At 49.3% G+C, this 21,522-nt stretch overlaps 1 protein-coding gene and 1 long non-coding RNA gene across 2 annotated transcripts in view; one reads left to right on the forward strand and one right to left on the reverse strand.

The window, feature by feature from the left end:
• The window catches only part of TMEM132D (transmembrane protein 132D), a 475,101-nt gene that overhangs the window by 9,267 nt on the left and 444,312 nt on the right, over nt 1–21,522 (reverse strand). The window lies entirely within an intron of this gene.
• Nucleotides 1,448–8,641, forward strand: LOC123625762. The gene is made up of 3 exons (XR_006730640.1): nt 1,448–1,504; nt 1,865–1,968; nt 8,592–8,641. It is a non-coding gene; the product is annotated as an uncharacterized LOC123625762 (long non-coding RNA).

The raw sequence follows: 21,522 nt of genomic DNA on the forward strand, positions 1-21,522 counted from the left end.
TGCATTAATTTAGGCCACCTGTTTCACATTTTAGACTGTTAGAGCACAAATGAGCATTAGAGATCGTCTCGATCAACTCCGCACCCATCAGATGAGGGAAATGAGACAGAGAAGGACGTGGTTGGTTCAAAAACCTGCGGTTTAGGAGCTGATTTCTCTTTGCTGTTTTGATACACGTACTCGTGTTAACCCAGGGAGTGAGGAGCTTCATCTCTCCCCAGTTCTTCACGCGTTTGACGCTCCCTCACTCCACAGGGGCCCCCGGGAGACACGAAGCTCTGGTGATAGGAAAGGTGGTCTCTGAGCACATGCTGCCCAGCGTGGCAGACGCCGGTGTGCCCCGACTGACCTCCCTTGTGGAACTGGAGCACGCACCACCCGGCTGCTGCGGGTGTCGGCAGCTAACAGCTCACACCTGCACCTTTCTTTGGACGACTTCCCCTGGCCGATGGGAACTGCCTCCCCCAGGATGCCTCCGTGGTATGTCTCCTAATCCAGAGCTCCCTGGGGTCGGGGGAGCAGAGTGTAGCCTAGACGTCCCCTGCACCTTGTTTGTGGTTGGCTGTAAAACATCCCCCAGAGATATCAGCTCCTACTCCCTGGACCCTGTTAATGTCACTTTATGTGGATAAACAGTCTTTGCAGTGAAGTTAAGGATTGTGAGAGGAGATTATCCTGGATCATCGAGGTGGGCCCTAAATGCACTCACAGCGTCCTTGGCAGAGAGGGAGGGGCGGGGAGATTTGGTGCTCACAGAGGAGGAGGTGATGTCGCAGAGGCAGAGCCAGATGCTGGAGTGATGCAGCCGCGAGCCAGGGAGTGCTGGTGGCCATGAGAGGCTGGCAGAGCCCAGGAGCCTCCAGCAGGGGCGCGATTTCATACTTCTGGCCCCCAGAACTGAGAGAGAGCGGGTGTCTGTCGTTCTGAGTCACTGAGCTTGTGGGAATTTATCACGGCAGCCGCAGGAGAGGCACAGAGCATCCTTGTCCCACAGCCTCCAGCCCTGCCTGCGTCCTCACTCCCCACAGCCTCTCCTGGGAGTCCTCCCACCGCCAGTCATGGGCACTGAGCACCCATGTCAGGCTTTGCTCTAGGGCCCTTACCTAAGCTCACCTGGGCTCCAAGGCCCTTACCTAAACTCATCTGGTCTCCAGGGTCTTTATCTAAGCTCACCTGGGCTCTGGAAATCTTATCTAAACTCACCTGGGCTCCAGGGACCTTACCTAAGCTCACCTAAACCCTGGAGAACCGTATCTTAGCTGGTTTGGAATTCAGTTAGGAAGACACAAGCCTAGTCCCTCGAGTGTGGACCCAGACCCCAGACGCATCCTGGGCTGCAGAGATGGGCCGAAATGTGTCCCCACAAGAGCCAGATGGGGCAGAACTTCTCCTTCCTGCATCCTGACATCCATCCTTCCCTCCACAGCCTTGCTCACCGCATGAGATCGTGACACATTCCCAAGTCCCCCTCTGGGAGATGAACTGCAGAAATGTAACGGTCTAGGTGAGCTGGCAAGACCTGGTCATTACTTCTTGTTAAAATATGACTGACTGTACACATCGAATAATTTATTAACTACCACTTCACGACGCTGACAGTTCGAAGGGATGATCTATGAAAACTCCTGAACCCCTTTTCACGATCCATTTCCAGCCGGTTGCACCGCTCTGTTACGTGGATAGAGTTAATATTTCTGACTCTGATGTGCATAATCCGGCACTTATGTGAATTTAATGCCATTTCCTTCTTTTCTGTCTAAATGCTGTATGAATTTAAATCTTATTTAAATATCACCAACATTCGTGGTAAAATTTATGTTCTTCTAATATTTTTCTCTTTCCTCTTTTTTTTTTTTTTTCCAAGAGCGAAAGCTAAGGATACTGAAAGTCTGTCTTTGTTCCCCGTCAAACTTGGCAGAAGCGGATGTTGCCCGGGACAAGACATTGCACTTGCATCCGAATCTCACGGTAGGCAGTCGCATTCTGTGGTTAGTTTGTATCCTGTACTGCAATGGCAACATTGATCACAGTGGCCACAACAATAGTCGTGGCTAATATTTATCATTCGCCACATGCAAAGTACTGCGCTGAGTGTTGATACCTTGTTCCATTTGAGCCTCGCAATAAATCTAGTATTAACAGGCAGGGACTGTTACCCCCACTTTGCAGATGAGGAAACTGAGTCTCGGTGCCCTACAGCCACGAGGCACCTGCTACACTAGGCTCATTCGTGGGAAGAGAACTTCAGCGAGTCATACTAAGCTCATGTTTTTGGGAAACAACTTTACCTGACTCAGGGGTATCTGTTAACGTACAAGAGACACTTTTCAGCCGAGAGAGGTGGTTTTAAGTGCACACGCTGGAGGAGGAGGAGGAGCCATGGCCTTCTGTGGCAGGGACACACCGTGGAGGGGCCCGAGGCTGATGCTTCCGGGCAGCGGAGACTCTCAGAGGGAAACAGAGTCAACTTGAGCAATGAATGACCCTGTTATGGCCAAATTGTGTCCCCCCCAAATTCGTATGTTGGAGCCCTAACCCAGCACCTCAGCGTCTGACTGTATTTGGAGACGGGGTCTTTAAAGGGGTGATTAAGTTAAAATGAGGTCACCAGGGAGGGCCCCAGTGTGATAGGGCTGGTGTCACCAGGGACACGCACCCGCAGAGGGAAGGCCGTGGGAGGATGCAGCGAGAAGGTGGCCGTCTGCAGGCCAAGGGGGGAGGGGGCATCAGGAGAAACCAAACCTGCACACTCTTGACCTTGGACTTCCAGCCTCCCAAACTGTGAGAGCATGAACTTCTGTTATTTCAGCCGCCAGGTCTGCCTATCGTGTTGTGCAGCCCTGGCAAACCACGCCATCCACTGTGCAGAGCACTACTGTCCCCCATCTGTCCAGTCCCTAGGGACTGTTGTCCTGGTCCAGGGGACGGCCAGGCTGCGTGGAGGGGAGGCCGGCAGGGAGCTCGAGGGAGAGCGGCACCTAGAGTCGGGGCTGCGTATGTCGGTGACGGTTAATGCCGCACCGAGGACAGCTGTCTGTCTGGCAACCCTCCTGCGTGCTCACGTGCGTGGGCGGGTTTGATTCCCATGGCAACCCGCCAGGTAGGCATGGCTACTGTACCCATCACACAGGTGAGGAAACCAAGGCACGAGGGGATTGGGTGACGTGCTCAGGTTCACACAGCTGGGGCGCCTTGGACCCGGGATTTGAATCCAGGCCATTCCAGCTCCAGGGCTGTCCCCTTACACCTCACATGACACGGTGTGACTGCAGATGTCTCAGGGAAGCAGATGCTGAGACGGAAGGTGAGCCAGGCAGGGATGTCTGGGAAGGAGACAAGAGAGGGTGAAGGCACATTTCCGCCAGCTCACCTGCGTGGTGCGGAGCAGAGAGTGGATGCCCGGGGGAGGCATCCCACCTGGGAAGAAATGGCCAGACCCTGGAACTGCTGTCTCAGTCTTTAGCTAGAGCCACCCCAAGAAGAGCGTGAGTCACCTCAACCCTGAGGGACCCCAGGGAGCTAGAGCCGAGGACGTCTGCTACCCGCGCTCCCCGAGGCTGGGCGAGAGCCCTTCTGGAAACATCTGAGGCTCTTTCTGTGTCTGCCACGACGGGCATCTTATTTATGACATGGAACAGGGACAGTCTGGCGTCTTTGGAATCATCTATACCAGAAGATTCCATATATAGTCTATATTCTATAGCCTATTTTCTTCTAAAAATCATACATTTAAATTACCAGGAAGCTCTGTTATTTTTAAATGAAAACGGGACATTTTTACACAACCCCAAATTTCCACTTTCAGTCCTTTTCCTGGGTCAGAGGAATCATGTATTCAGTGAATGTTCTCCTGCCTTTGTGCTCACAATTATCCACCGTGTGGCCTGTGTCATAAGATCACAGTTGTCCTCGTGCGGTCACTGACTAGCACTCTGGCAGGAAATGACTTTAATAACCACCAGCCCAAGTCGCGCTTGCCACGGGCCAGGTGTGGTTCAAGGCCAGGTTTCTCGCTCTTTCTCCACTCCATCGACAGGCTGGGCCGGACAGTTCTGTGTTATCGGAGCCCGTTCTGGGCATCGCAGGGTGTTTAGCAAAACTTTGCCCCACCTGTGACAACTACAAATCTCTCCAGACGTTGCCAAGGGACCCCTGGGCAGCAAAATCCCCTCCAGTAGAAAACCACTGTTCTAAGCACTTTTCCACAATGACCGTCTATGCATATACGCAAGCACTTAAGCAAATACGTTCTTCTTCTTTTTAAACACAATGGCCAGCTTTCCATGATCTGTGCCCTTTTTTCCTAAAAAAAAATATAACTTACAGACAGTTCAAAACCCTTCTCGGTAAGTTTCAGATTTCTAAGATTTTAAAGTCTAGGAATCAAGGCCATACTTTGGACAATGATGGTTAGATAAATGGAGAATGGACGCCAATTTCCCTTTAAACACAGTGGGTGGAAATGGAAAAGGTGTTGTTCTGAATTGTTACAAAGTGTCCCTCGCAGTCGGAATAGGAAGCAGCTGCAGGGCAGCCTCCTTGCTGCTCTGAGACAGGGTCTCAGTCAGCACTTGGTGTCCACAAAGTGCCCCCTCTCCGGCCTCGCCGCTGCCTCGGAGCAAGGGGAGCTACGCCCCCCTCTTTGGTCGTCTGTCTTGTGCGCAGAGCTGGACACAGAGAGGGTGCTGGGACAGCCCCGGGTTCCAGTGGCACCTGGACACGGCAACCTCACGCTGGCCCGTGGCCCATCGAGACGACATGTGTTTGCTGATAACGTCTACATTTAACAACCGACCCAAGGGACTTCTGGAGGGCAGTGAATTAAACATTGCTGGTTCCAATTAACATCAAAGCTAAGCGTACTTGGAGCGGCTGCTTTGATATTGAAAAGAGATCTTTGGTGAAATGCCCTTGAATGAAACGGGCCGTGGAAGGTATTGGACGTCCTGGCCATTCCAGGCGAGGCTCCAAGTCTGACAGAGCTGCTTGTTTTTCGTGTAAGAGCTTTGGAGGGGGCACAGGGCTGTAGCTCGTGTGGGCGGGCACCTCGCAGCCCTCGGGGGAGAGAACTTCAAGGAGCGCACAGCATGCCCATCCCTGCTGCCCAGCTGCTGGTGCACTGCCCACTCTCTTCCTCCAACAGCGGGTCTTCTTCTACAGGGCTGTCTCGCTGCTCTGACAAATGGACTGTTCTTAGAAGAGTCTTACCTGCCCCCAAAACCACCATCTCAAAAGAGGAATAATGAAATCTATGTTTCCCTGGCCTTTTAAGCACATTCCACTGGCTGTTCTATGAGAGGACGGTGAGTGATGTGACCCAGGAATGCTGTTGGGGCCACAGGAATGATCAGGAGAACTCCAGCTGGGACGACCAAGACACGGAAATGGTGTTTTTGACCAAACTTTATACGAAGGGACTTAGTTGCCTAATCTGGAGGTGCTAGAATTAGGAGCCACCTTGCAGTCTAAAAATGGTCACGTGGATCAATGAAAATGATCCAGACAGGTGTGGTGGCTCACACCTGTAATCCCAGCACTTTGGGAGGCCAAGGCCGGAGGATCACTTGAAGCCAGGAGTTTGAGACCAGCCTGGGCAACATAGCAAGACTTTGCCTCTACAAAAAATAGAAAAATTAGCCAGGTGTGGTGGTACATGCCTGTAGTCCTAGCTACCTGGGAGGCTGAGACAGGAGGATCGCTTGAGCCCAGGAGTTTGAGGCTGCCGTGAGATGATCCTCCTGTCTCAGCCACCACGGCTCCATGATGAGGATGGACTACATGGGCAAGAGCGGGAGACATCGGGGGATGCTGACATTGGTGAGCAGAAGCCTGAAAACAAGCAGGATCCCTGCATGGTGTCAGGTTCATTACAAAGGAAGGAAGCAGCTTTGCAGGGGAGAATCCTGCAGGCAACACCTGGAACAGGGGATCCATGTCGACCTCGCCAGGGATTGGTCTTACTGATGCCTCATCACGACGCTGCCCTGCGGTGTTCTTGCTAGAAAAGCAGACGTCCAGTCTATTCCCGAGAAAACATTGCAGGGGCCCAGACTGAGAGACTTTCTGCAACCTGGCTGACCGGTACTCTTTCAAAGCACCAGGGTCGTGAAAGATTATGAGAGACTGACGGATTGTCCCAGGTTGGTGGTGACTTAGAAGAGACAACAACTAAACACAATTTGGGATTCCCGGATCGGACCCTCAAACCGAGAAAAGATATTAAATAAAAAACTGGCCTGTCGTTTAGCTGACAATATAGATAGATAAGTGTAGCATCAATATCACTTTCCTGGTTTCGATAATTGCATGACTGTTATAGAAATTGTCAACCTTAGGAGGAACCAGGTGAAAGATATATATAAACTGTTACTTTTTACAACTTATTTTTAAATTTGCATATATTTTTTGTTTTCTCTGTACTTATTTTGCAATTTTCTGTTAGTTTAAAATTATTTAAAGATAAAAGCCAAAGAATAGCATAACAATTCTGATCATAAAACGATAAGTCCCTATAGTAGAATGACGACCGCCCAAAGACGTCTGTGTCCTAATCCCCGGAGCCTGTGAGTGTGTAAGGCAGGTCACACGGCAAAGAAAAATTAAGACAGAATTGAAGTTTGCTAGTCAGCTTATCTTAAAATAGGGATATTATCCGAAATCATCCCAGTGGAGCCGAGAGTCCTTAAAATGAGAAGAAGGGGGCAGAAGCGTCGTGAAGGTAGAAGTGGAGGGAGAGTGAGTTGCTATGAGACGGACTCACAGCCACCGTTGCTGGCTTTGGAGACGGAGGACAGGGCCGCGAGCCCGCGAAGGCAGAAGGGCTTTGCACGTTGGACCAAGCGGGGAAGCGCATTCTCTCCTGGAGCCCACGCAGGGAAAATGCAGCCATAGGGAAAACAAATACAGCACCACACCCCACACCGACCACATCACACACAGACCCCCAGAATAGCGTGGAAGAATGAAGTCCTGTTCAAACGCAGTTGTGAGTCCCCAGGAGAGAGACTTACCTTGGTGCTTTGGACACTGGGGGAGCTGTGAGATTCAATAGGCTTGATATTGTTAGCGGTGGAGTCAACAAAAATCTCAGACGGGTTGGATATTGAGGGTGAGGGGCAGGGAGGGCTCCAGAGTGAGCGTTGGCTTTAGGAACTAGGCAGGGAGGGGGTGGAGAAGTTAAGGGGGAGCGCTTGGGTTCTGGCCCACCGAGGCCAGCTTGTCCCAGCCCCGGTCTTGTGAGGCAGCCCTGGAGGGCGGTCCCCTGTCTCCGTGGTCTCCATCACTGCTGCAGAGCCACGCTGGGTGACCCGACAGCATGACACCATGTGGCCATCCCTAAGTTTGGATGGCATTGGTTTACCTGTGTCCTCACTGTGAATTTAACATTTGGGGCCCACGGCCCACGCCCTTTCCAGAGCTAGCACCCCGCCACGCTACAGCTGAATATTTGGCGCTCATTTGAGTCTATCGTATGCAGCAGACGTACCAGATGCTGTGGGGGGAGGAAAGTGGGTGCCGTAGAGGGAAAATAAAAAGGCTTAAAGGAGTTTTCTGATCTAGCTGGGTAAAGGCGGAGTGTTGGAAAGGATTTGAGAGTCACACACAACACTCACGACCTGGCAGGGCCATCTGGTTTGGACACCTGTGAATTCCCTGCTGGACAACATCAGCCCCTCCAGAGCAGGGACCCTGACTGATTGGTCTCCGTACCTCCAGGACTTGGGGTAGGGTATACAGTAGATGCCTAATAAATATCTGTTGAAGGATCAAGTCAAACCCCCATGGAGCACAAACTGTCTGAGGAGTCAGAGGCTCGACTGCCAAAATTGTTCCAATCCTGTGTCCCGTAAAATCGGAAGCGGAGGATTCTATTCTCAACCATGCTCCGTAAGACATAAATTCCCCTGGTCAAAAATGTACTGGATAGGCAGCACATGAAATAATAAACACACCCTACATTTTCTTTATAGTGGGAATTATGCAGAATAGACTTTATCAGAATTTCTGTGTTTAAATGTCTTGCTTATTTGACATGAGATGCTGACAGTGACAAAGATAACGTAAAACTCACAGCACATCACACCCCAGAGACACTGAGTGACAGACTGGTTAAGGTTAATGATCGCTGGGGATTCAAACAGCATGTAAGATGAGTCACTCTGAAATCTTCCAGCTCATATGAGAAAGACACTTGCTAGGTTTGTCCCCAAATTTGAGGACAGTCATAAAAATATGCACGCCATTAGAAATACTGAGTTATGAAGCTGAAAGAAACTTTTCTAAGCTGTTAGTAATACAGAAGTTGCTCTACTATGCTAAGCTAAAGAATGAGGTGCCTTTCAATGTGTTCACTAAGCTAAGCAGTTATGAAATCGTTGTCACGGTTGATCAAAGCCAAACAAGGTAGAAAAAGCTATCAGAGTGGAGGCTCAAGCAGTTACTTAGTAAAGACGTCATGTCTTATTTTATAGATTTTGTGATGCTTGTAGTATTTTCCAGTTTTTGACAGTTTGTGACTTGTTGATTCCTTTTCTCAATCTACAAAAATACTCAGTAATTTTGTGCACGTAATTGTGTGTTTATTTTCTCAGACGTGTGTCCCCAGCCCAGCCGTAGAAGCTCCAAGTCCTGCAGAACCTGCGTCTGCCCTGAGCCGGTCCTGTGGTTCCTGGACCCTCTGTTCTTCTCTGTTCTGTCTACGCGGGCTCTGTGGGGTCTGTCCCCAGCCAGCTCAGAGAGTGCTTTCACTGTCCCCACAAAGCTCGCTGTGATGGCTGATTTCATGTGTCAGCTTGACTGGGCGAAGGGATGCCCACATGGCTGGCAAAGTGTTACTTCTGGGTGTGTCTGTGACGGTGTTTCTGGAAGAATCCAGCATGTGGATGAGCAGACTACGTAACGCAGATTCGTCCCGCCCAGTGTGGACGGGCCTCATCCAGTCTGCTGAGAGCCTGAATGAAACAGCAAGTGGAGGAAGGTGAGTTCTCCCTCTTCTTGGGCTGGGACATCCCTCGACACCTGCCCTGGGACCGTGACACTCCTGGCTCTCGGGCCTTCGGGTTTAGACGGGGACCACGCCACTGGCTGTCCCGGTTCTCCAGTGCCCAGATGGACGATCTCAGGGCTTCTCAGCTTCCATAACCATGTGAGCCAGTCCCTAAAATAAATCTCCTCTTATATATCTCTACGCATCTCCTATTGGTTCTGCTTTGCTGGAGAACGCTACTAGTACAGATACCTTCACCGTATGTTTTCCATACGCTGTTCAATTCTCTGCAGATTGCCAGGGTTACAGGGAGGGCTCCGTGGCCCTCACGTGGCCTCAGGCCCTCTGTTTGCTCCTCCCTCTGCCTTCTCCCCCAGAACTGCAAGCACAGGGCTCCCCTGGCCTCATGGGAATCGATCCGACCCACTTCCGGGACCTCCAAGACCCACCTGTAAGCACAGGCACTTCTACTTCTGGAAATACTGAGTGATGACTTAACACTCTCATGTGTGCAAATGTTAATCGTGCAGCCCAAGGCATGTTTACACCTGTGTGGCCCAGCAGAGCCCTGCGTGAGGTCAAAATGCAGAGCACCTACGGCTCTCGCCGATCTCCCTCGTTCCTCTTCCCCATCCCAGTTAACCATAACCTCGACTCCTCTCGCCCTAAACCCTTTGTGCACCCTCAGGTCTGGGCGAGGTACCTGTGCACGTACATTCTGCCATGGTTCACCTTTTGTTGTCAAGTAGTTCACGGCACGAGCACAGAACCTATCGATGGACGTTTGGGTCATTTCCAGCTTTGGGTTATTACGAACGAAGTTCCCGTGCATAACTTCTGTCGAGTACCCGCGCTCAGAACGTCCGGAAGTTGCCGGGTGTTTGGGTGGACTCGTGTTTCATCCCCAGCACTTGAAAGGGTCCCCCTCACCCGCCTCCAAGCCAACAGACTCAGTTTCCGCTCGCAGAGGGATTCTGGCGCGAGCTATTAACGTAATCACATTTCCCCACCTACCTCGTTACAACTAAGTGGCTGCGCCTGGAACTGACCCTAACGGGAAGACGGGGAGAAAATGGAGCATCTGCCTTTGGGGGGAAGCCCCTCCGGACACGGCTGGGGGCGGGAGGACGTCTGGGTCGTATTAGCGATGCTTCGTGTCTCCTGCAAACCCCCGGAGGTAAGAATGCGAGTACGCCCAGAAATAATGTGACGGTCCCTGGAAGCGTGTTCATTTCCAGAGGAATTACGTAGTCTGATATTTGAGAAATTGAGACCAGCTATGAAACCCCCTGCTGGGACACTGTCTCCTGCGAGAAGTCGTACGGGATCAGGGGAGGAGAAAAGAGGTGGTGAGGAAACGTCCCGGGTTCCTCCCACCCTCGCAGAGTTTGGCGAGGACTGGCTCAGCCACCCTGAGCTACCCGGTGTGAGAACACAATTCACCTCTCGTGGGGCTTTTTAATCCTTCTGTCAAAATGTTTTGCTTTTGCTTTTGATTTCCAATCTGGTGTAGACGTACCCTTGTGCAAAATCCAATGAACACGTTACCTGCCAAGACAGTTGCGTTTAACTCATTCTAGTTTTGACCCCGGGACTGCGTGCGCCGTATATAAAATCTTACTTGTTGCTGTTCTTATTGCTACAATTAATATTGACAGCTTAATTCTAAAAACGTGGATTAAATGAATAGAAGCCAGTAAATTTAGTCTTTCTATGTCTGTTTACCTGTAAATGACACTTGAAGTTTTTCTCCTATTTTCATCCTAAAACATTGTGGCCCCCAGGGAAAAGTTTCTGATACTTGTTGTGTGGCAGTCAATGTGTTAAAATGTGTTTGGGGAATGTGACGACATTGGCTGTCGCATTGCTGTAAACATTTCCAAATGCGCACTCTCCAAGTCTGTGCCTACCAAGGGCCAGGAGTGACTTGGTGCAGCTCCGGGCCGGTGCACAGACCACACTCTGCAGAGCAGCGGGATGTGGTGGCTTCGTCGGCGGGAGGGTTCCCCCTGCAGCAAGGTGTTCCTGCCCTTCCCAAGTTCCCCGCAAGCTCATGCAGACACGGGGCAGGTGTTCTGCCGGAGCACGTGCTCGCGGTAGGGGGAGGGAACCACGCCCAAACCAAGCCTCTTTGCGAGATGACGGGGCCTGGGGGGCTGTGGGTCCCGAAGCTTCTCTGCCTGTAGATTTCCCAGTCCACCTTCCTTTTCTCTTGCTCAAGATACACGTCTTTAAAATTAGCCCAGGGAAAATATACAGGGAGGTCAAATCCTCTGATATTAATATCTTACAAATCTCTATTTTCATCTAAGTATCCATGTTCACGTCCTATCCAGGGCATCTGTGTCAGCAGCCTTCCAAAGCCAACGGGAAATATCTTGGTGGCTCCGTGACCCTGGGCTCCGGCTTCCCTTCTCTTGCCTCAGTTTCTCTTTCTCTAGCTGAGATCCGTTTGCATTTTTTTTTTGGCTCGTGGGATCTCCCCTGTCTCGGAGGACATGTAAGGAAGGGACAGACATCACAAGCAGCAGAGATAAACGCCACAGTGGCTCCTTCTGCCTCAGTTTAACCAGCGCAGACAGCATCTCGCGCACACGGCCCCACTCACGGCTGTGAAGGCCCCACCTGCACCGCGGGGATTTGGCTAATTGAAGAACAAAACTGTGCCGGCGCCGCGGGGTGGTGGGTGCGTGGTGTGGGCACAATCACAGTACAGGATGCATGCACTTGGCAGGGGTTTACATTAGGTATTGAATTAGCATTCCCCGAATTAATGCCGGGTTCTGCTTTAATCCATCTTTCAGGAGTCTGATAAAACCAGGCAGCACTGCACGGTTTTCTCCTATCTTGGTGGCCTAAAATTTTTAAATTAGCAAAGAGCTTCTCTCCTCATTATTAGCCTCCAGCAATTACAAAGAAGCAGCCAAGTTCTCCGTGAAAGGATTCGTCGTGAGTGCCGACGGCCCTGTCACTGGAGTGCGGGGATGCCCACAGTGGTCCAGGGGGTGTCAGCTGGGGACAGGACGTAGCCTGAACCGACTCATGTGCTTCATACAAAGCTTTAGAGGGGAGACCTTAGGTGCCAAGGCACGAGGGACCTGCCCACCGACGATGACGGGGACAGAGGGAGAAGGAGGGATATTGATTCATGAAATGAATGAACACATTGGCTTCAAGGCTTTTCCTATCATACTGATACAAAATTGTAGCAAAGCACACATTTCCTTGATTAAGTTTTTGATATATTCAATCACTCCTACCCAAAGAGCACTTCATCTCCTCGCTGTATGATCTTTTAAGGAAAGACCAGCAGGCACTGCGGACACTGTGCAAACACTTCTGCCCTCTCCGTGCCAGAGGCCTCGCTGGCCCCGAAGGGCACACAATCTTGGCTCTTGGGAACTTCAAGCGAAATAACCAAAATGAAAAGCAAATATTTTCCGAATTTTTACAGGAGGACACTTACTGAACCTTTAGCTAGGCTCCACTTGAATGATTTTTAAACTTAGCTCTCCTAAATTGTTGAAAACAAGACTGCAGGGACACACTGGGGTAGTGCAATTATCCTCTGTTGACAGAAGAGTTGAATTCCAAGATTTACCCTCCACCTCCCTGTCGCCTTTATTTGCAATAAGTCACTTAAAAAACATTTTTCAAGGAAAGCAAAGTTGGTGCAACCAACTGCTCTCAAAGGAAAAATAAATGTTTTTCCTTTAAATATGTTTGTACCTGTTTGTACAAAAGGAGATGATGTTTATCGTCTTTCTGTTCATCTACCATCTACCCATATATTGATCATCTATCAACCTATCATCTTAAATTCCCTAATGTATAAGAAAGATGCCATCTTCAGGAGATGGGAATATGGTCTTTGTACATAGTAAAATATTTAAATTGTCAAATTAGGCATAATTGTTTCTCAGTAAGTTCAAAGCAATAATTTACATTTCCAGAAACTTTTAATAAAAAGACAAAAAAGAGGTTTGTTTTGCAGACAAACCACAGGCCATTTGGGGATGTACGTAGGATTTACTTGTGGTGAGAACCCTTGAATCTACTCTCTGCAAATTCTAAGTATACAATCCATTATTATTACCTGTAGTCAACCATGCTGTACATTAGCTCTCCAAAACTTATTTTAGAACTGGAAATTTGTACTCTTTGACAAAAATCCATCCCATTTCCCCCGGTCCCCAGCCCCTGGCAACCACCCTTCGACTCTCTGTTTCTATGCATTTGACGTGTGACCATGCGAGCTCAGGGATACCTCGATTAGCTTGATAGCGGCAGTCATTTCACGATGCACAAGTGTATCAGAACATCATGTCGTGCGCCTTCAATATATACAATTTTTATTTTCCAATCAGGCTTCGATAAAACTGGAAAAAAAGTAGGATTTAGGGGACCCTAGGTTGGCTGGCTTAAGCTGTGGAGACTTGCAGGGAGGTGTCTTGCTCCCGGGATCGTAGCTGCCTTCTCACTGCACTGCAGTTGGGGGGACTTCGGGTCTGGTGTGACGCTCGGGCTGTCCCCACGGAGACCAGTCTTTCTACAGCGGGTTCTGCCTGCCTGTGCCTCCTCTGACCCCGGCCTTTGCTCCGGGGCTCTGCTCGGGGTTGCTGAGACATCCCCAGGCTACGCTGCCGTCCTCCTTAACGTCCCACTCTCCCTTTTCCCAGGCATCAGACCTGCATCTTTTAAAAAACTTGTTTAAGAACATCTAACATGAGACCTCCCGTCCGCACATTTTTATGTACACAACACAGTGCTGTTAACTCTAGGCACGTGCTGTCCAGCAAACCTCTAGGACGTACTCATCTTACATAACTGGAGATTGACACCTGTCGAACCACCACCCCCATCTTCCCAAATGTCCACCAGTGGGTGAATGGGCAAGCAGCAGGTGGTCCACACATACAGCAGGGCATTATCCGGCGTTAACAAGAGGAGGAGATCCTGCCATGTGCGACAGTGCAGAGGAACCCGACAGGTGCTGTGCACACCTGCATCTCGACCTGGAGACTTTCCTGCCTGTATCCGGCCCCTCCTCCCCTCTTCTCCCAGGAAATCACTGAAACACCTAAGTCTGCCCTGGAGTCTGCTACTTGCAGGACCTGAAGGCGCACAGAGTCTGGGTGTGGTTGTCATGATGGTGGTGGGCACCCAGTGCTCTCGTCTCCCTAGCATCCGTCCCCACTGGTTACAAACACTCCGCTTCCCCCCACCCCCCGCCCCGCAGTCCAGCCAGCTGAAGTGAGGGGGCTCCTCAGTCCTGGGTAGAGTTCCTCATTCCTTCCCACTCTCCGGTTAGCTCAGGGATGGGCAAATCATGCAACTTAGGATGGTACAAGTTATATCATCCTCTTCCTCTGGGGTTACTATGGTGATAGAATGCAAGCTTGGAGCTACTGAAGACCATCTTGGCTGCCTCCCTGGGGTGGGGGGGACCTACCTGGGAAAGAAGGTGGTGTGTAGGGAAGCAGAGTCAGGAAAGGGAGATAAAGGTATGACTGGGGACATTCCTAAAAACCCCTGGATCCAGCAGTACCTGAAGCTCATAGACTTTTAAAGGCATAGGAACCAATACAATATTTTTGTGTGTGTGCAAATTAATTTGAATTGGGTTTTTGTCCCTTTGCAAAGGAAAGAGTTCTGAAAACCCAAATTACTAACAACACAATTACATCTGACCCTGGACTTTACTCACTTTTGGAAATGTTTGTTTTCTTCAAGGGCATAGTTACAGACAAGTGGCATGGAACTACGGTGGGAGCATGAGCTATTGCTTTCTCTTTGCCACTTGGTGGCTCAGGGCTGGCTTCTTTTCTTCCTTATGTCAATGTCCTTAGCTCAAGAGAATTTTTTTTCCCTGGCCTGAACATGGGGTGGAAATGATTTAGAGCCCCTATTTTTGGGCAGGACTTATTCCAAGGATTCCATATATATTATCTCAGAGAGGCCAGTTGACCAGCATTTGAGATAATTTATATTGTTATTCCCATTTAATAATTAAAAAACTCAAGCTCCAAGAGAACAACTTGTGCAATGTTATTTGGAAACTCATGGATGGAGTCCAGCTTCGACAGACAGGCTGTGTTTGAGGCCAGTCGTTTTACCGCTTGTTAGGGGGGTGGTGTCGGGCACTGACCAAAGACCTAAGTGAATCCCATTGTGGCCACGTCTTTGATTAGCCTCCTTCTTCTGGAACCGATCTCGTCCCAGAGCTGCACAGGCAGCCTGAGTCACCGGCGGGGCCGATCATGGTGGCTGGCATCAGTGCTTGGGCTCAGGTGTGCCCCAAACCCAAGCTGGACCAATCAGAGTCCTTCCCTGATATCTTGTTTCAAACTTGAGCTTCTAAAGAGACATTCTTTCATCCTCTCTGTTCATGGGGACAGGTGGACGAAATGATGGAATTGCTTGAGGTCAGGCTGCCCGTGGTGGGGGGAGGTTTGCAGGATGTGGGGGGTCGTCCCGTGAACACAGACAGGAAGAGCCGTCAGGATAAATTGGGGGGGACCATTGAGGCAACAACTGTTGTTGAGCCCATGTGTCAGTTGATCCCGGCGTGGAACTTCAGCCCTCCTCTGTCTGCAGCTTGGATATATAAACCAATAAACCCCTTTTTCTCTGTCATGTGTAACCAAGAGTCCTGAATGACACGGGGACGGTCGCCATGTCCTCGAGGGAGTCACTGACTGAGGGCTGATTCCTCTCTCCTCTGAGCTATATTTCACTCAGGGAATAAGTCTGAGAGCACAGGACTGACTCTAGGAAGGAGGCAGTGTTGGGGGGACCATCTCTGCTCCCCGGATAGCAAGTTGTGGCAAAAGCTAGCACCGGTGACCGGTGCATAAACCCTTGCCCAGAAATGTCCCCTGTTCAAAAGTCAGCAGAGACTGGCGTGTCCGTTTCTCAGGATTGTGGTTCCAGAGCACCACAAACCGGGTGCTTTGGAACAGAGAGCTTCCTTGCCTCCCAGTTCTGAAGGTCCCCGAGTCTGAAATTAGGATGCAAGCAGCATTGGTTCCTTCTCTTTTAAAGAAATTATTTATTTTTTAATTGACAGATAATTAATTGTACATATCCGTGGGGTACATAGTGATGTTTCAGTACATATAATGTATGGTGATCAGATCAGGGCAATTAGCATATCCGTCATCTCAAAAATTTATCATTTCTTTGTGCTGGGAATGTCTAATGTCCTCCCAGCTATTCGAAATGACATATTATTGTTAACTGTCATCACCCTACAGTGGTGCAGGCCCCTAGAACTTATTCCTTCTAAGTAGTTCTCTCCCCTCCCTCCCTCCCTCCCGCCCTTCCCAGACACCAGCATCCGCTGAGGGTTGGTTCCGCCTGCGGAAGTCAGGGAGGATCGGTTCCATGTCTCTCCTCTCTTCTGGGGGTTTGCTGGTAATCTTTGGTGTTTCTTGGCACACAGAGGCATCACTCTGATCCCTGTCTTCACGTTCATATGGTGTCCCCCTGTGTGGGTGTCTCTTTATGTGTCATTCCTCTTATCAGGACAGCAGCCATCTCGGGTCAGGGGCTCGCCCTACTCCAGTAATTAACTAATCACAGCTGCGATGACCCTATTCTCAAATGAGGTCATATTCTAAAGTGCCTGAGATTACGATTTTAAAATATAAACCTTTGGAGGGGACAGAACTCAACCCGCAACAGATGGCACTTCACAAAACTCCCTTGGAGTGCCTCCGATCCAGAAAATGTCAGGAGCAATTTTTATTAACATCATCCTTGGCACTGCTTTTTATAACTTCGAAACTTTTTATTTTGAAATAATTTTAGACTCACAGAAGAGTTGCAAAGATAGTACAGAGAGTTCCCATATACCCTCCGCTCGGCTCCCCCAAATGTTGAAATGTTACATAATCACAGGATATTTATTAAAGTGTATCAAAGCGTATTCACTAATTTACACATGTTATTCAAACGCTGTCGATTGTCCCACGCAGCCCTCTTCTGTCGCGGGAGCCCGTCCAGGACCACCCGGCTCTTTACGTGTCAGAGCTCCTCGTCCTCCTTCAACCTGGGACGTTCCCCAGTCTTTCTGCATCCTTCTTGACTTTAGCAGCGTGGTCAGTTATCTTGCAGAATGTTCCTTAATTTGGATTTATCTGATGTTTTCTCATGATTGAGTTGAGGTTAAGCATTTTGGGGAAGAGTAAGCACCACAGGGGTGATGTGCACTCTTCGGTGCCTGATGTCAGAGGGGCCACTGGCGCTGCTCCTTAAACTTCTGTTTGGGAAGCCGATAGCTTCCGTTTAATGAGAAACAACATTATCACTGTCATCACCATCATCACCATCATCGCCACCCTCACGATCACCATCCCTGCCATCATCACTGTCTTTTACCATCGCAGCTCCCTGTGTTTAAGGTACGAGAGTCTCTAAATTTTTTTCTAAAATGCTGCTTTAACTTGAAAACTGCAAACTCACAGCTACACAGGGCAAATAACATAAACAAACGAGCTGGATGTGAACTGGAAAGCCTCTCCCAGGCTGAAGGAGGGCGACTGTTAGTCAGATCATCCTATCGTCATCTTGTATAGAAAGGGCTCCGTGCTGCCAGATATTCCATTTTCTCAGAGAAGCCATAAATCCCATTTTAATGTAAATTTTAATGTAACGATTTCAGATTTTTAGATGCCGGCCACTATCCAACACCTTTAAGGCCAGACACAACGTGTGTATTAGCGAGAGGTGACCCAAGGACCTTCAATTTGCAACCTCTGCAGTTGCAGACTTCACGATGTTTGTGTATTTTCGGGATCTGGGAGAAGGGAAACGTTGCAAGAGAGCAGGCTGGAGCTTCTTTGCTCTTTGAACTGGTGATAAAAACAAGCAGCCAAACGAGCTGACAAATAGGGTCTCCTCACATCGCCACCATCCGTCAACGTGGAGGCTGGAGAGCATGAAATATGGTGACGGGAAACCCGTTCACCCCATCCCCGAGCATCTTTAACTGTCACGCCCACGCCCGTGACCCTGCCTTCCTCCTGATGCCAAACGACCACTGCAGACTCAGCCTTGACACCCGGCTCCCAGCGGTGGGCACGGCCGCCCTGCCAGACGGGCTGAGCACAGGCACAGGGACGCCCTCCCCTCCCACAACTCGGAAATGGTTGTAGCAAAATTTCCTGAGGCCTGCAAGGGGTAGGAATGATGAATCCACTTACAGATTGGAAAACAGAGAGGGGGGAACATCTACTCTCCAAAGTCCTATAGGAGGAAGTTTGGTGTTGCCTGGACTAAGTGGTGGGATGCCTGACTCTCAAATTCTTCCTCTTCCCAGGAGACAGAGGCTGGGTTCAAAGAATGTGTGTGTGTGTGTGTGTGTTGAGAAATTTGAAGTTTTGCAGCTGTTCTCACATGCAGTGGTGACTTTCAAAATACTCCCTCACCAGCACAGCGTGGGCACCAGCCAGTTGGAGCGGCCACCTGCCCAGTCAGACACCAGCCATAAACCGTCAGTCCAGCCACCCCAGCATGAGCCTGTGAATTCCGCGTTGGTCCTAGGGTCACAGGGACTCCCAGTGGGTCAGCACGGCAGGAGAGAAAGGGGCATTTTCTACCCAATGGACTCCACTGGCCTCGGACACATAATAGCAAACAAAAGTGCATCTCAGATCTTGTCTCTGCTGTGGCTATGTCACCTGGTCAAACACACAATGGACTACTCTGTTGTCTTTAACATCTGCAGAGAAACATGCATTTTTAAATGAGCCTGGAATTTTCCCCTCCCTTTTTTTTTTTAGAATATTGCTCACATATCATACAATTCAACAATCTTAAGCATACGCTTGGATGCATTTTGGTAATTGTGGGAATACCACCAGGAACAGTTGCATTGCATACTAAAATTTGCCAAAAGAGCAGGTTTTAGGTGCTCTTACCACACACACACACACACACACACGCACACGCACACACACACACGCACACGCACACACAAAGTAACCATGTGAGGAGATGCATATGTTAATATGCGGATTGTAGTAACCATTTTGCTATTTATAGTCTCAAAATATCATGTTGTACAACTTAAATGGATACAATTTAAAAAGATCTGAGACAGTTCTCCCTGAAAAAAGTTTCCTCGTGCACTTTTGCACTTGTTCTCTTCCCCAACCCCGATCATAGCTAACTACTCCTTTTCTTCCTGTCACTATGGTTTTATTCTTTTCTAGAATTCCATATAAATATTATGAAATCTTACAGCGTATAGTCTTTTATGTTTGACTTCTTCATGCAGCATAATGTTTCTGAGATCCATTCATATCGCTGCACATATCAATAGTTCTTCCCATTGCAAAGACATTCCCCCTTTGTATGCCTGTGTCAGAATTTGTTTACCTATTCACCCGTTATTGGATGTCTGGCTTGCTTCCAGGTTTTTGTTATTATGAATAATATCACAAGCCCTGCATTTCGGCTTGGTTATAGCACTACATACTGTATAGGTGACCTTGAAGGTCTTAGTTTGTATTATATAGAAACAGAGAAGTGGAAAATAGCTTTGCTTTAAACAAGCTCATCACTGGCATTGCTAAAAATTACTGCAGCCACAAGAAAGTCGATGTTCTGGGCTTTTATGATCCTTCTCAAGTTCAGTGGCCAACACGATTAGATGGGAAATCATCCATTCACCCAAGAGATGTTGACGGAGCACTTTTTATATCAAGCCCAGCTCTAGAATCTGGGGACACAAGTGTGAATTCAACAAGGTCTTCATTTCTCAGAGATTACAATTTAAAATAAAGGGTGAGACAGCAGTACATAAAATGAGAAATAAATGAAAAAGATTATTTTGATTATTATGCATATGATGGAGAAATTAAAACCGTGGAGCATGAGGAGGAGTTATTCTGCAGATGAGGCCTCTGGGGGACTGTCAGGAGGAAAGAAAAGTTGGAACTTAGTGGAGTAAGCTGGCAAAAGTCTTTAGATTCAACTGAATTAGGCGGGGCATTACCCAGAACAAGTGATAAAAAAAAAACAGGGTGTATATTCTTGTGTGACTAGTATATAATTGTCTAGAGAAATGTTAATTGCTTAAAGATTGGTAAATTGCACAGGAGACAAAACGCAGGTAGTTGTGAGCACAGCTTTGCAAAACCAACGGTGTCATCAGGAACTTGCGCCTCTCCTGTCTGTATTTGTCCCCTCGTCATACACATTCCCAGGCAAGGAGCCCCTCTGGTGGGAGACGTCAGCTGGCAGCTCTAGTCTGGGAACTTCCCCAATAGTATCCACTAATTTCCACGATTGAGTCTCACTGGACCCACGGGGGTCCCACGGCCGCCTCTCAACTAATCGTTGTGGCCAAAAGAAGAAATTCTTTATTTTGCCAGTCTTGTGCCAGAAAGGGCTGGGTGGGTCCGCCCAAACCACAAGCTCTGACAGTGGGGTATTTCCCTGGGAAACTCAAGGGAAACAGCCCAGCAGAACCAACAACCCTATACTTGTCTCAACCTTACAAAAAAGGGGAGAAATGCCGTTTTTGAGTTCTAAGCTCTTGGTAGCACATGAATTCCCAAGCTTTGCCATTATTCTTGTTTCTCCCCCGAAGGTCAATACGATTTGCGAACCCAAATTACGCCCTTCAGAACGAGGCGACCAGCTCTGCTACAGGACCACAGTGACCCTGGCTGTCGCTGAACTCCCAGAGGAATCTCCCTGGGCCCTTCCTGGGACGTTTAATTGGGAGCTGAGCAGCTGCCTTGATTTATGATTTGACGTTTTTCTTCCTGGACCTTTATCTGCTCAAATAGTTTGTGAGTGACCTGAGGGCTGAGAGGGTATCTTCTTCCCTTTCGGATACCGTCCTCCGCTCCTGGCGCCAGGGTTTACCTGCGGAGTCTCACGTAACGAAGAAGTAGGGGAGGGGGAAAGGAGAGGAAGTGTGGGAGGCAGGAAGGAGCCAGGGTGAAGCGTAAGCCTCAAAACTCCAGAACAAGCAGAACGTGGGAAGTACACACGAGGCACTGCGTGCATGTCACTCTGGGGCAGAGGCGAAGTTAGTGGCCCCGATGAACCACGTCTGCTGGGTCCCACCTGGACATCCAGTGCGCCAGGGGCAACACCCGGCTGGGAAACACCAATGTGGCTTGGACGGTTGTGATATTCTGGAATATTTCTGTGCAAATGGGCAAAGAGGCACAGCTTCAATCTCCCCGAGGACTCCATCCCCCGGGGTTGCACTAGACTTTCCCGTCCCCCCCGGTAGCTGGCCGGAAGCGCACGAGGCTCTCAGGATTTGGTTCCACACCCGCTCCTGCCTCTGCTCTGACTTTTCTGTGCTCCTCCGGCCCCTCTGTGAATATTTGCATATCACCTGGGCCAATCCAGAGCCATCAATATTATTATTTAATTAATATGTACCTTGTGATTCAACTCACCTTTAAATCAACTCACTTAAAAGCAAACAACCAGGAAACTCGGTTTCCACGGGCAGGCTGGGCTGCTTCTCCTAGATCCTCCAGACTCTCTCGCGCCGGAGGGTGTTG

The sequence above is a fragment of the Lemur catta genome, chromosome 21, assembly GCF_020740605.2.
Source record: "Lemur catta isolate mLemCat1 chromosome 21, mLemCat1.pri, whole genome shotgun sequence".
Classification (NCBI taxonomy): Eukaryota; Metazoa; Chordata; class Mammalia; order Primates; family Lemuridae; genus Lemur; species Lemur catta.